Source organism: Dipodomys merriami, unplaced genomic scaffold, assembly GCF_024711535.1.
Source record: "Dipodomys merriami isolate MVZ:Mamm:240054 unplaced genomic scaffold, mDipMer1.0.p SCAF_289, whole genome shotgun sequence".
NCBI lineage: Eukaryota > Metazoa > Chordata > Mammalia > Rodentia > Heteromyidae > Dipodomys > Dipodomys merriami.
The window spans coordinates 386,779-402,405 of record NW_027204370.1 but is presented as its reverse complement, the minus strand read 5'-3'; the positions used below and the strand labels follow the sequence as shown (position 1 = coordinate 402,405).

The 15,627-nt window shown below is 42.4% G+C and overlaps 1 non-coding gene across 1 annotated transcript; it reads left to right on the top strand.

The window, feature by feature from the left end:
• Positions 1–7,006: 7,006 nt before the first annotated feature.
• Positions 7,007–7,112, top strand: LOC138838713 (U6 spliceosomal RNA). The gene has a single exon (XR_011375730.1). It is a non-coding gene; the product is annotated as a U6 spliceosomal RNA (small nuclear RNA).
• Positions 7,113–15,627: the final 8,515 nt, after the last annotated feature.

The following is a 15,627-nucleotide window of genomic DNA, read 5'->3' as shown; positions in this document are numbered from 1 at the left end:
GCTTGTTCTACTTACTCATGCTCAACGTTCCCTTATTCAAGGCTCTTTCATGGAAGGGTTGACGACTCCAACATCTGATGAGTGTCCTGAGAACATGACTAACTCACCAGAGTTAAGTGCTACCCTAAAAGACCCTCTTATGGATGCTATTAGACAAGTCATATGGAAATATAAACATATTGGGTGTTTCATGACGTCATTTCAGCAGAAGGAATTGTTTGTAAGAGATTTACAAGAAGCTGTAGGCACGGCTAGAGCAGAAAGAGTGTATGGCTATTGGAGACTTCCCTTTAATCCTAAAGCATATACAATAGATGCAGGGAGCCGGGGCGAATGCCATTACAAGGCGCCACCCACTCCCTTGCAGCTTTGAGGGCCATATTAGACAGTGCTTGGCGGGACGGTGGGTCCTGGGCTTTGCGTGTGCGCGAGCCACGTAGAGTCCCCAGCCAATCCCGTGGCACCTGGTGACGGTGAAAGGCAGATGACCAATGATAGAAAGACCCGTGTTCCTATTCCCTATATAAGCGGCCATGTTTTGGGTGCACGTTCTCTCGTGCTCAAGCTCTCCCATCAATTGAAAGGCTCTCCAATAAAGCGTGATCTGAAAAGACTCCTGGTGTGGTGGTCGTTTTTTCTCGCTGGCCGAGAAGGCATTCGCCGCAAGTAGACTCATATAGATATCGTGTGGATAAAAAAGATGTAGAGGGATATATAGACCAAAAGCTAAATAAGATTCTTAAAAGTTGGTAGATGGAAGGTGGCAATAGCTTATCAGAAGAAAATGGTGGGATCCTCCATTATCTAGAGGACCCCAAAGACTTCCCCCAGATCCATAGCCTTTTACAGGTGTGTACGATAAGGATGGCAAACATTGGGAAAACAACTTAGGAGAAAGAACTTCCTATTACTATCTTTCATTTACTGAGAGACTTGCTAGATCTAGGCCTCCTTTGTGCTTACTATCAAAGAAGGAACAAGAAAGATCTTATGAGACAGTTAAGGCCTCTATGGAGAAGAGTAAAGGATTATGTGAAAGGGTTACAGAAAAGACACTATGAGCTTGAATTTGATATATGGCCAGATTTAACTAAGTATACTGACTATCATGATTTTGGGCCACAAATTGGGGACCCTCTAAAGAATGGCAAAGAAGCACAATTGCTTAGAAAAGATTTCAAACGCATAAAGTACAAAACTAAACAAAAGTAACTATGAAGTACTAGAGTTCATGCCTTTCTGTTCAGCACCTTGCCCATATGCTCTGGTTAATGGTTAATAGGTGATAAATATCAAAACCAATTGTATTTCTTAAAAATAGAGGTAAAGCCGAAAACAAGTGCCTATCATCATAGCTCGTCATCCAAAAAACAAGATCAGGTGACCAGCTGGTGACCACCCCAGAACAAAGCCTTGCAGCTTTGTGTAACCTTTTACCCTTTCTCATGGAGACTTTTTCTATAAAAGCATGTTATCCTCTGCAATAAATCACACTCAGAATTCACTCCTGTTGTGTGTGAGTTGTCTGTTTGCCATCTCCCCACCTATTCCAGTTACCTCCACAAGGTGTCCTCCGTCGTCCTGAAAGAGCCGTTCCGCGGCAGAAAACATTTTAATGCATTAAAGTTTGAAAATAATTTGCAACCTGTCAATAAATGTGTAGAACACAATTATACCAACTGACAAAAGATGATATTCCTTTCATTTATGTGCTTTTGGGCTTGGTGGGTGACTTTAGGTGTGTCTACACAAGTAGAATCAGCATGAAACAAGCCATCGTTTTTTTCATTTAAGGTACAAGAAAAGGATACAGGTTGACCCATTGTAACAATGAGATGTACAAAACACTCTATCAGAGGAAGGGTGGAGGGAGGTGGTGGGGAGGTGTGAGGGGAAGGGTTGATAGGGGAAAAACAAAGGAGGGGGGTAACAGTGCTCAATAAGAAATGTACTCATTAACTTACGTAACTGTAACCCCTCTGTATAGTATCTTCACAGTAAAAACATATATATTAAAAAGATACAAGGAAAACTTCTGTACTTATAAGAAGTTGTATTTGTCACTCAATATCAGTAAGGTAATGGTATTAGGACCAGAGGCATATTAAAATTTTGGATGCTCAAAATCTCTGCATAAACACAGTATTTTATTTACATTAGAATATGCCCAGCACCTAGTGCAGTGTAATTGCTATGAAAAACTTTGCTACATTCTATGTTTGTAATAGAAAATAAAAGTATATGCACTCCCACCAACATGCACCTATAAAAATGGTTGACCATCCCAGTAACTTTCTCAAAGTACCTCCAAAAGACAATTTACAAAACTTTGTATTATATTACTACAAGGAAAACTGTAGGGAGCCAGGGTAAACGCCATTACAAGATGGCGCCCACTCCCTTGCAGCTTTGAGGTAACCACTCCATTTCAGGCGGTGCTTGGCGGGACGGTAGGTCCTGGGCTTTGCGCATGCGCGAGCCACATAGAGTCCCCAGCCAATCCCGTGGCACCTGGTGATGGTAAAAGGCAGACGACCAATGATAGAGCGACCTGTGTTCCTATTCCCTATATAAGCGGCCATGTTTCGGGTGCACGCTCTCTCGCGCTCAAGCTCTCCCATCAACTAAAAGGCTCTCCAATAAAGCGTGATCTGAGAAGCCTCCTGGTGTGGTGGTCGTTCTTTCTCGCTGGTCGAGAAAGTGCGCGCCGCAAAGTGGTGCTGAAACCCGGGACCCGCGCGAGAGGCCGAACCGGAGCCAGAACTCAACACGCGGAGAGGGGACGTCGGTAAGTATCCCCCGGTATGCTGTTCACTGTAGATTTAGATATTTATTGGTTGCTTGCATTGCTTCTTCCTTTGTGGCTTGTCTTTTTGATGGTGCGCACTTGCCTCGAGGAGGGGTTTGATTTAATCCAGGAAGGATGCAAAGTACTAACACGGCATCAGGATAGTCTATCAGAGTCAGCATCCAGTAAAGGGGAGGAAAATAGGCCTAAAAGAAAAAGGGAAAAAAGACAAAAGGATCCTAAAGAATTAAAGCAGGAGGGACTGCAGCCCTCACACAAGGAGAAGGGTCTTAGGGAGGAGGGGGTCTCAAGGACACCCCTATGCCCTTCTTTAAAAGCAAACCGGTTCTCAGCCCTACATGTGGAAGGGCGGGACCAAGAATGCAGTGATCTTGTGAGTGACTCAGAGGAAGAAATGTTAGAGGAGGAGGGAGAGCAGCTCGATTCAGCTGATAGTGAAGACTTAGAAGAGGCTGCGGCGGAGTATGAGGCAGACAGATATGGGGGTTGGCGCCCCCTAGGGGTGGGAGTACCGCAGCAGCCAGGAAGAGGAAACAGAGCTGGCCCTCACCAGCGTGCCGGCGGGCACGCCCAGGGGGCCGACGGGGCGGAGTCACTTTATAAAAGGAAGCACCTGGTCGCGGCTGGTGGCCACTTTTCCAGTTTTTGAAAATCCAATTACTAATGAAAGAAATTTTGAGCCGGTTTCCTACTCCCAGTTAAAAGATTTAGTTGAGGCAGTCAGGACTTATGGGGTGACGGCCAATTATACCACTGCCTTGCTTCGAAGGCTAACTATTAATGCTATGATTCTGTGGGAGCAAAAACTGTTCAATATTTTCCTGAATTAGTGGCTAAACAGGCAATTTTGGTCTGAAAAAAAAAAGGCAATTTTGGGTATAAAGTATTGTTTGATGCACTTTGCAAAAATTCCAGATAAATTAATTATTCCATACACCCGTAAGCAAGTTGAAATTTTAGCAGCCACAGTGGATATGTGGGCAATTCTTGTTTGCTCATTTCCAAATGTAATTGATAACCATTATCCTAAGCATCCTCTGCTTGCCATAGTTAACAAAACTTTAGTGTATTTTCCTGTTGTCACTTCAAAGGAGCCCTTGGATAATGCTCTGACCATCTTTACGGATGGATCAAAATCTGGACAAGGTGCCTTTTTTGTTCAAGGACACAAACAGCCGGTAGTCTTTAATTTTCAGCCAAAAGTCCCACAGGCTGTTGAATGTTTAATTGTGCTTGAAGTTTTTAAAAGATTTAATCAACCTTTTAATTTATTTTCTGATTCATTATATGTTGTAAATGCCGTCGCTTCTCTTAAAGTTGCTGCTTCAATTAAGCAGGCCAGTACAATTTCTAATGTTTTGTTACAGATTCAATCCCTTATCTTAAACAGAAAACACTCTTTTTATATTGGACATATTCGCACCCACTCTATGTTGCCGGGCCCGATGGCAAGGTGTAATGATTTGGTGGACCAGGCAACTCGGGCTGTGGCTCTGGTCGCTGCTGATCCTGTAGAATTGGCAAAAGACTTTCATAGATTGTATCATGTACCTGCTAATACCCTTAGGAAAAGATATAATTTGTCCAGGCATGTGGCAAGAGATATTGTTAAAGCCTGTAAATCCTGTGTTACCTTTCTTCATCCTCCCCATGTGGGGGTAAACCCCAGGGGGTTGAGACCAAACGCCCTATGGCAAATGGATGTTACTCATCTGACAGAATTTGGTAAGTTGAAATATTTACATGTGTCTGTGGACACCTTTTCCGGTGTCATTCATGCCACACCTCTGGCAGGAGAAAAGGTGTCTCACGTCAAAATACACTGCTTAGAAGCTTGGGCAGCTTGGGGAAAGCCCCTTAGACTCAAGACGGATAATGGCCCTGCTTATACTTCCCATGGTTTTCGCGCCTTTTGCGCACAAATGCAGGTTGCCCACACCACCGGACTGCCCTACAATCCTCAATGACAAGGTATAGTGGAAAGAGCTAATAGAAGCATAAAAGAAATGCTTCAAAAACAAAAAGGGGGAATTGCTGAGTCAGCGTCCCCCAGGGAAAGACTTTCTCTTGTGCTCTTTACCCTTAATTTTTTAATTCTAAATGACAACGACCAGTCTGCCGCAGATCGGCATATGACAAGAGACCCCATGGATACTAAAGACATGGTTATGTGGAAGGATGTTATTAATAATAAATGGTATGGACCGGATCCGGTAATAACGAGATACAGGGGAGCTGTTTGTGTTTTTCCACAGAGTCAAGAAGTACCTCACTGGGTGCCAACGACACTGACCAGGCTGGTGGAGACTGCAGCAGAACCCCCTCTTGAAGATGCCATCCACTCGTCTCCTGATGCAGCTGATCTTCCTGCTGTTAGCAACAGTGCTAATAGCAACCCCTGTGATAGCTAAACCAATGGCTGTGGGCTGTCACCAGGGCCTGGCCAGTTCCTATGCCCCTGCATGCAGACTCCCTTTTTCTCCCCACCTTATTTTCCACAGATTGTAGGATGGAAGACTGGATTGCCTCTGCGGAGTCCTTTTTCAAAGAGTGGGTGGGAGTCGGAATGTTTTTAGCCTGCTGCCTGGGAGGATGCGTGGTCTGCCTATGGTTGGTCTGTCGCCTTCGAGCCCAAACCAGAAGGGACAAGGTTGTTATCTTGCAAGCATTAGCCGCTTTGGAGAGTTGATCCTCACCCCAGATCGGGCTGTCGGCCCTGAGAGGCAATTAAGCCTTACCATCCTGCATAGCCTTAGCACCCCGAGGGATCAGGGGATCCCATTGCACCGGGACAGGTATGCAACTTGCAATTTGGGACAGGGTGCTAGGCAAGTGCACTGCACTTGAGGGTACCATCTCCTCAAGAAGAGCATGCTGGGTTGCAAGTGGGTTGATGCCCAAGATCCCACCTCTGCAAAAAAGGCATCGGACGGGCCTGGTCATCACTGGGGAAGGCGTCCCTCAGGCAAAGGCCAGTGCAAGGTCCTAATGTTTTAGACAGAGGCCCAGCCTCTAGTCTTACCTGTTGCCAAAAAACAAAAAAGTGGGAACTGTAGGGAGCCAGGGTAAACGCCATTACAAGATGGCGCCCACTCCCTTGCAGTTTTGAGGTAACCACTCCATTTCAGGCGGTGCTTGGCGGGATGGTGGGTCCTGGGCTTTGCGCATGCGCGAGCCACGTAGAGTCCCCAGCCAATCCCGTGGCACCTGGTGATGGTAAAAAGCAGACGACCAATGATAGAGCGACCCGTGTTCCTATTCCCTATATAAGCGGCCATGTTTCGGGTGCACGCTCTCTCGCGCTCAAGCTCTCCCATCAACTAAAAGGCTCTCCAATAAAGCGTGATCTGAGAAGCCTCCTGGTGTGGTGGTCGTTCTTTCTCGCTGGTCGAGAAGGCACGCGCCGCAGAAAACAATGCTACAAATAAATAAAAACAACAATTAAATATTCATGATTAATAAAATGAAAAATAAACCAGTTACATGTTTCCAGTATTTGAAGTGTACTACATATTAGATTTTACTATATTCTCATATTCCTGTACATTTAAAACTGGCTAAGGCAATGATGTTCAACAAGAGTTTTATAGGCTATGAGTAGTCTTTAAAGTTACCCACTAAGATTACTATTTATGGCTCATCTCGTCATTTGTATATGGCTTATATCATCACTTGTTGCTCGCTAACATATAAAGTAAGGAAGCTCTAAATTGTAGTTAACAAATTCTTAACTCTTTACTCTGCTTCTTTAAACAAAGACTTTGCAACTTCTCATTAGTAAAGTTTCTATAAATTCTGAAATATAAATACTTAGTAATATATGTCTGCTACCATAAATCTTAACTACTTCTTGGAAAATTTTTATGACCTGCCAAACAGTCCCTATTTTGGCATATTTAAGCAAATTCCCAAAATTAAACCCATTTAAAGCATTAAAACTTTAACAACCTTAACCCTTGCTGCAATGTTCATTATGACAGGTGTCTTGTAGAGAATAATTGAACTCCTCCTTCTACACATCTCTTGAACCACAAATATTTGGAATTACTTTGTTTTTGACATATCAATTTTGAGTTTCTTCTTAAATATGTGCTTATGTAAGAAATAAATATTTCATGACCATTCTTTTGCATTTACTTTTTGTTGAAGTGTCTAATTTAAGAAACTCAATTATACTTTAGATATAAAAAAAGTTCTGTGCTCAATTTGGCAGCACATACCCTAAACCTGGAATGATACAGAGATGATGAGCATAGCTCCTTCGAAGGATGACACACAAATTCCTGAAGCGTTCAATATTTTTACAATGACAGACGCTGGAGGGAATGTGGCCAGAAGTAAACACTACTGAATTCTTGGTGAGAGTGTAAACTTGTCAACCCCTTTGAAAAGCAGAATGGAGGTTCTTCAAAAGATTCCACATAGAGATCCTCTATGACGCAGCAATCCTTCTTTTGGGCATTCACCCAAATGATCAGAAACAAGACCATACTAAAACTACAAGCACAACTATGTTTATTGCAGCATTATTTACCATAGGTAAGATATGGAACCAACCTGATGCCCCTCAGTACATGAATGGATCAAGAAAATGTGTGTGTGTGTGTGTGTGTGTGTGTGTGTGTGTGTGTGTGTGTGTAACTGTGACCCCTCTGTACAGTACTTTTACAACTAAAAACATATAAAAGTGTTCTGAGATGGAAGAGTTTATTCCCCCAATTTTATCCATATAATATTGTTAACAAAGCAGATTTTTAAATACTACGTAGAATGTGATATGTATTACAGAAACCATTACATGTAATGAGCAACCAGAAATAATGTTATCAATTGACTATGCACTGCTTCCAAGGAAGCCAGATGGATAATTTCTCATGCTCTAAATCAAACTGGTGATCTTATGTCTTGATAGTGTAAAAATATCAGGGACAGAATAATGAAGGAATTACAACTGAGGTGAAATCCATATGAAAATATACAAACCTGATAAAACCTATAAGTATCTGAGCAGTATATTGCGTTTTAAATCATTTACGCTACATTGTAAAGATAATGAAGACCTATTAGAATGAATTAACTTTTTGATATGCTATCGTAGCTCCTTAGAAGGATGAACTCTTTCCTCATTCTTGTAGAGGCTTCATCAGATGAGAGGAACTGTATTTTTTTGTTTGCTTCCTTCCATTTATTCTTCACTCTGAAATATGAGCTACATGATACTGAAATACACCAAGGAAAATTAAACACACAGGCTTTGGAAAGATCAATCAATGTAAAATAAATAAAATACGTATAACCTTCTAAAAGGTCTAAATTAATTAATTATATAATCTCAAGTGTAGACAGAAAATGATTTAAGCAATGTCATGTAATTGAAAAATGAAAAATTTTAGGAGATACTTAATTTTTTCCTTTCTACTACATTGAATTAATTATTGATTTTGTATAGAGAGATTAAAGATGAGATTAACAAGAAACTTGCTTAAAACTGGGCACAAATTCTGAATAGACATGTATTCCAAAATCCATGAAAATCGCCAGTGGGTTTACAAAGTTGTGTTTAATGCTACTTCTATGCTGGCTTAAGCTTTGGGAACAGAAGTCATTAGAGAAATGCAATTCAAAATTACTATGATACTCCTTCATAACTATTACAACTCTTATTTTAAAAAAATCAAAGGAACCAGTGGTGGTGGGAGTCAATTTGGCCTAGAAACCCTCTAAGGAGAGAGCAAGATGAGGCATTGGCTTAAGTGAGCTGCTCAATGTCTGCCATCCCCAAAAGAAAAACATTGGAGTGAAGCTCAAGGCCATAATGCCTTTGGGCTTGGGTCCTTCCCTTGACGATAGCATCTGCAAGTTGATCTGCCTGAGATTATATCTGAGGTGTGCCCCCAGGGGAGTGTGAACCCACTCTAATGGCTCCCCCCTTTGAATTAAAACTGCAGAAATCAATGTAACACCTCCAAACCACCAAAGGGAAATGGGCTCAAAAATAGAATTCCTCTTCAGGAAAACTTCATCCAGGCCTTTTTAGAACTGCAAAAATATTGCCCAATGGCTGTCTGTAATTGTAATAACTTCTTGGTGCATCCTGCCTTTTAGTAGGGCAAATAAGGCACACACTATCTTTAGGGACAGGCACCCATGGCAACAGCCAATTGATTTCCCCTAAAAGGCTATGAAGTTGGGTTAAGGTCAGAGAGGTTGGAATATCCAGCAAAGGCTTAAGGAGACTGTCCTGAGTCAAGGTAAGGTGGAACCAGAGCACCTTAAAAGGAGGTAACTTTTGAATCATATTGAGTGCTATGGTGAAGCCCCCCTTTCTTAATATGGTGCGAACCTGGGCCAGAAGGCCCTCCAGGTGTCCTAGGTCTTGGTGCCCCACGATTATATCATCCGGGTAGGCAAACACAAGGGAGGTATCTGAACCCAACACAGTCCCTAGAAGTGTGGCCAAGTATTGTTGGCAAAAGGCCAGGTTATTTGCCATTCCCTCTGGCAGCACCGTCCATTCAAACCTCCAATCAGGCAGGGAAAACTTAAGAGAAGGGATGGAGAAAGCAAACTTTTTGCAGTCATCCGGATGCAGGAGGATTGAAAAAAACAATCTTTAATATCAATCACACCGAGGTATATTCTGAAGGTATAGCAGGAGTCCAGGGCATACCTCTTAGGGATGCCTACTAGCTCCATCCATTCATTTACCTTTCATAGATCTTGGAGCATACACCTAGCCCCAGAGGCCTTTTGAATAACAAATATGGGTGTGTTCCAAGGACTCATAGAAGGGCATATGTACCCAAGGTTTATCTCCACCAGAAGGTGGAGGGCTACAAGTTTAGGTTTTATCAATGGCCACCACTCCACCCAGGTAGGGCTTCCTATCTAAATCAAACTTGGATCCACAATTCTTTTCCAATGGTATCCCTTAGTGCCCCTGGGTCAGGGTGTAGGGGGAGGTTAGGACCCCTCGGGCCAGTTGGCAGAGGATTGTTGTGAATAGTCCCTCTTAAAGTGCCTCTCCTGCCCACATTTAAAACAAGTCCCTCTCCCCGATGGTCTTGGGGTTCCTTGGCCCTGGGCTGCCAGTGCCTGAGTAATAGCCACAGTCATTGCAGATGTCTGAGCATGTAAAGCTAAAGCTTATGATTGGGACTGGTGCTGTTGCATTCCCACATCCTGTGAGGCCACCAGCCATCTTCTCAGAAAACACTCTCTCAATCCCATGCAGGCCATGTGGTGGTCTGCATTCATCTCTTCCCAGACCAGCAGCTTTACAAACTGATCTTGGAGGTTCCCTGCTGGCAGCTTGTGGTTAATACTCTGTTCAACTCCATCTACAAACTCAACTAGAGGCTCACCAGGTTTTTGTGTAACTCCTGCTATGAGGGACTCAGTGGGCCCATCATCCAGTTTGAACCATGTGGCAAGTCCTGCCTGCATCACCTGGTCACGGTATGGGCCAGGTATTGCGGCATGTTGGATGCCAGTGGAGTACCATTCCCCATCCCTTTTAACATGGTATAAGTAATAGGTATCACAGATTGAGCCTGCCAGTTATTCTCCACTCGCACTCTGCATTCCTCCTTAAAGAAAGCTCACCATTTAATAAACTGAGAACAAGTGAGGAAGGCTTTGGCCACATCCAGCCAGTCCTTGGGGACACATGGGTGATAAGCAATGTCCTGTAATAAAGTCTGGGCCCAAGGAGAGTTTGGACCATCCTCCACCACTGCCTTGTGGAGCTCTTTTAGATCTTTAGCTTCCCATGGATACCATTCCAAGGGCCAGATTTACCAGATACACTTGGGGAAGCAAATCCTGTGGCCCAGGGTCCGGGGTCCTGGGTGGCCCTTCCTTTCCAGGGTAGGCCTCCAATTAGGTTACTTCCCCACCCCTCAACCCCTCCATGGAAGGTTGGTAGGGGTCCGGGTCTTGCAGTTCCTTCTCACAGGTTGCTTAGGACGCTGTACCTCTCCCTCAATCGGGGAAATAGGGTGGGGACCTAGGACCATCCGGGGAACCTGAGTCAGAGGGGGTAACTTTCACCCTCATTTTGATTTCCACTGTGCATGTTTCAGTGCATTCTTGGATGAATTTTACCCATTCCTTTTCCTTCTCACTTCTCAAGTCCTCCTTTATTCCTGCTAGGCCTAATGCTGCCTCTTCCTCTTACTTCTGTGAAATAGCATTACCCATACTAAGGGTTTCACTTACCCTGTGAGACTGCTTAGCCTCTGCCGGTATCTTTTCCTTTCAAGCCCCACGTTGGGTGACAGATGTTGGGTCTTCGTCCATCCCACAAAAGACGGATGGGGTCCAAATGAAAAGTAAGTGCGGCTGCTCCCCTGTTCCGCGGCCTCACTTAGCCAGGGAGACAAACAGACACAGCAGTTAGTCAAGTGAAGCAGGAAATTCATTTATTAACTCAGAGCAAGCTCTTTTTTAAAGCAAAAAAGACCAGGTGTGCATGGGAGGGGAGGAAGAGGAACCTTATCATGCACCTAAGCTTCCACAGGATGGTTAGTCATGGAATGCAAAGCAAATTGGGCTCTTCCCACACAACTCCCCCTCAGCGCCATCTTTACTGCCCATATGCTCCACAATCAAAGACCTCGGAGTCAAAGCTGACACTCTAAAAAATTCAAAGGATGAAATAAGTGAAACCCTAGGTCTCCTTGGCACAGGCCAAAATTTTCTTAAAAGAGACACAGAAACACAACAAATTAAAGAAAGTTTGGACAAATGGGATTGCATAGAATTGCAGAGCTTCTGCATGGCAAAGGACATAGCTAGCAAGATCACCAGAAAGCCCACAGATTGGGAGAAGATCTTCACTAAACATACAACGGACAAGGGTCTCATATCTACAATATACCTGGAACTAAGAAAATTAAATGCCCTAACAATAAATCGTCAAAGAAACAACTGCCCAATAAATAAGTGGGCTATAGACTAACAGAAGAACTTTGCTGAAGAAGAAAGAAGGATAGCCAATAGACACATGAAGAAATGCTCAACTTCCCTAACCATAAGAGAAATGCCAAACAACATTGTGATACCACCTCACTCCAATTAGAATGGCTATAATGAAGAACTCTAATAACAACAGATGCTAGAGGGGATGTGGACAGAAGGGAACCCTACTGCATTGTTGGTGGGAGTGTAAACTTGTTCAGCCACTTTGGATAGTAGTATGGAGGGTCCTCAAAAGACTCCACATAGTGCTCCCCTCTGACCCACCAATCCCACTTTTGGGCATTTACCCAAATGATCACAAACAAGAGCACACTAATGGTACCAGCAAAGCTATGTTTATTGCAGCATTGTTTACCATAGCTCTAAGATTTGGAACCAACCCAGATGTCCCACCATAGATGAATGGACCAAGAAAATGTGGTATATATACACAATGGAATTCTATGCCTTCATCAGAAAGAATGGCATTGCCCATTTATTAAGAAATGGAAAGACTTGGAAAAATTATATTAAGTGAAGTAAGCTGTGCCCAAACAAACATAGGTACCATGGTTTCCTTTATTTGCATAAACTAGTATGCCTGACACAAGCAGAAAAGGTCAGATAAGTTGATGGTAGGCGAAATAAACTCCAAGATAAGGAATCAAATGGTTTTTCTTTCTTGCAATTGTTTCTAACATACTTATGAGATGATTTCTTTGTTGCTTTGTATGTCCTTCCCCCACGGTAAAACCCCTGCTTTAATTGTATTTGAGGTTGATATAATTTGTGGAGGGCTAAGGCAAAAACAAAATGTTTAAATAGGGATACAGCTGGACCCATTGCAACAATAAGGTGTACAAGATGTTACATCAAAAAAAACCTTTACAACTTTGGCTGGGAGGTGGATTAGGAAGGAGGGTGATTTGAAGGGATTCGAAGGGGAAACAAAGGAGCAGGCAACAATGCTTGATAAGAAATATACTCATGAATGTTGAATGAAGACTGTGGAAATGAAGCTGGAGGTTGTCAATTTTTCGTATAGATAGCAGTTTAGTGTTCCAGTGAACAGTCTTAGCCTAGAGAATCACACCAAGTGTGCTATCACTGTACAGAGAGTTTGACCAGAGAGTAAAAATTGAGTCAATGAGACAGACCTGAGCACTTGCTTGCAGCTGTGCCAAGGCGGTGGTGGTGGCGGCCATAGCCACACTACCTAAACACAGAGAATCCGGGACAAAGGCACCAGACCCAGAGAGCTAGTGGATTCTACTCAACACCAGCAAGAAGTGACAAGGAGCAAATATCTTCATCCTGCAGATCACAGACTAAAGATGACCACGGAACCAACACTCCAGCGTGAGTAGAACCCTGACATCCTCACTCCTTCTCAGGAAGTAGAGGAGGGAAGTCCACCTCTCCCCACCCCCAGCAGCAGAGATCTCCATTTTTGATACTGACAGAGGCCTGGCTGAGGAGCTAGCAACAACTCAGGCCTTGGAAGAAAGCTGGAGTCATTTAGCAGGTCACAGGAACCTGACCTGACATTCCAGGCGTAGCTCCACCCAAGGGAAAGTCACAAAGCCCAAGCAGAGAATCCTCCGCCCCTACAGGTGTGGCTTTCTTCTGGGTAAACAGAGCCAGAGGCTGCCCCTCCCTACAGCAGCCTAGAAAAACAATTGAAATTCAGTATACATAAACCCTGAGAATGGCTGTAGGCTGGGCTTTGTGAGTATATCAGAAGCTATCCCCTCAGGGAAAAGCTACTGTTTGGTGAAAGGCCTCAACTCTACCCAGAACCTAGCCTCATCACACCATCTCCAAACTAGAAGAAACAGCCATCTCCTTCTTTGCCATCTCCTTCTTTTGTGATAATCAATCTCTCTCCCACTGAACTAGCAAGGAGGAGGATCACACAATCCTGGGTAAAGCAGAGCATTTTTCTGCCTGCTCAAACAAACTGACTTAAGTAACCAATCAAGACAGACCAGACAGTAACCACAAGCAGACCTGAGACTCCACAAAGAGATTCGTTAGGACACAAGGGAGATAAAAGATCTTCCCATGCACGCAGCCCCCCCCCTCCCCAATCAAAGAACTCTTTTTTATACCTTTTTTAATTTTTAATTTTTAAAAATTTTAAAATTATATTTTAAAAATTGTTTTCTATTAATCTTTTTTGTCCTCGCATAATTTTTATTTTAGGTGTGTGTGTGTGTGTGTGTGTGTGTGTGTGTGTGTGTGTGTGTGTGTGTGTGTGTCTGTGTGTCTGTGTGTCTGTGTGTGTCTGTGTGTGTCTGTGTGTCTGTGTGTGTCTGTGTGTGTTTTAATCTCTACTGAGTTTTTGGTCATTTTTTTCTTTTTTCTTTTTCTCTTCTTTTTTTTCTTTTTCATTTTTTTCGTCCCTTTCTTCTTTTTGGGTGACTGAATTTCTGTTTTGCTCATCCTCAGATACATACCTGTCATCGATTATTAGACTTTATCTCCCCTGTGTACATATTTAACCCAGAAATTTATTACTCAATTCAAAACCTCTTAGGCTTAAATTCTTTAAAAGTAGTATTATCTCCTTCTACCTATATAATTTTAAGAACTTTTATTTTTTAGCTTTTCTTCTCTCAATATCACTTCTTTACCCTTTCATAATTTTTGTGTTTCACTTTTTATATTTAAATTTTTGTTTTTCCATTTTCTCTTGTTTTTTTAAGTCTCTCAAATAATTCTGCCCAAGCTATTTCCCTCTCTGAAATTAGGACTTGTTCAAATACACTCTCTTTTTACCTACCACATCCCTCTAATCCTACTTTTCCCCACATTTCTCTCTAAATCTAATAACTTCTCGTTTGCAAAATTCTTCTTTTCTGTTCTTAACCCATTAGTACATAGTTGTTTGATGTTGAATAGATTGTATCTATTGAAGTATGGAGGTTCCTCTAATGACTTCACATTGAGCTCCCCCATGACCCAGCAATCCCAATTTTTGGCATTTACCCAAATGGTAACAAACAAGACCATACTAAAGCTACCAACATAACTGTTTATTGCAGCATTCTTTAAGAGAGCTATGATGTGGAACCAATCCAGATGCCCCTCCGCAGATGAATGGATTAAGAAAATGTGGTATATATACACAATGGAATTAATTCTATGCCTCCATCAGAAAGGATGACATTGACCCATTTGTTAAGAACTGGAAATACTTGGAAAAAAGTATATTAAGTGAAGAAAGCCAGGCCCAAAGAAACATAGGTCCCATGGTTTCCCTTATTTGCAATAACTAGTGTATGTCTGAAACAAGCAGAAAAGGTCAGATAAGTTGATTTTACGTGAAATGAACCCCAATATAGATATTCGTATTTTTTTCCTTCTTGCATTTGTTTCAAACATATTCATAAGATGATTGCTTTTTTGTGTTCTATGTCCCTCCCCCACGGTATAACCCCGGCTTTCATTGTATTTGATATTGATATAGTTTGTGGATGGGAAGGGCAAAAGCAAATAGGGATACCAGTGGACCCATTGCAGCAATGAGATGTACAAGTCGTTATGCTGAAATTCGAACTTTACAACTTCGGGCAGGTCGGGGAGGCGGTGGGGGGTGGTGGAAGATATGAAGGGAAGGGGAAACCAAGGAGGAAGCAATAATGCTTGATAAAAATGTACTCATTACATTTCCTCTGTAATTGTAACAACTCTGTATGGTATTTTCATGATAAATTTTTTTTTAAAAGGATGTAAAATATTTTGATTTTAAAACATTATATATATATATGTATATGTATATATGTATATATATGAATATACATATATGTATATATATTCATTACCTTGCCCATGTAATAAAATCCCCTCTGTAC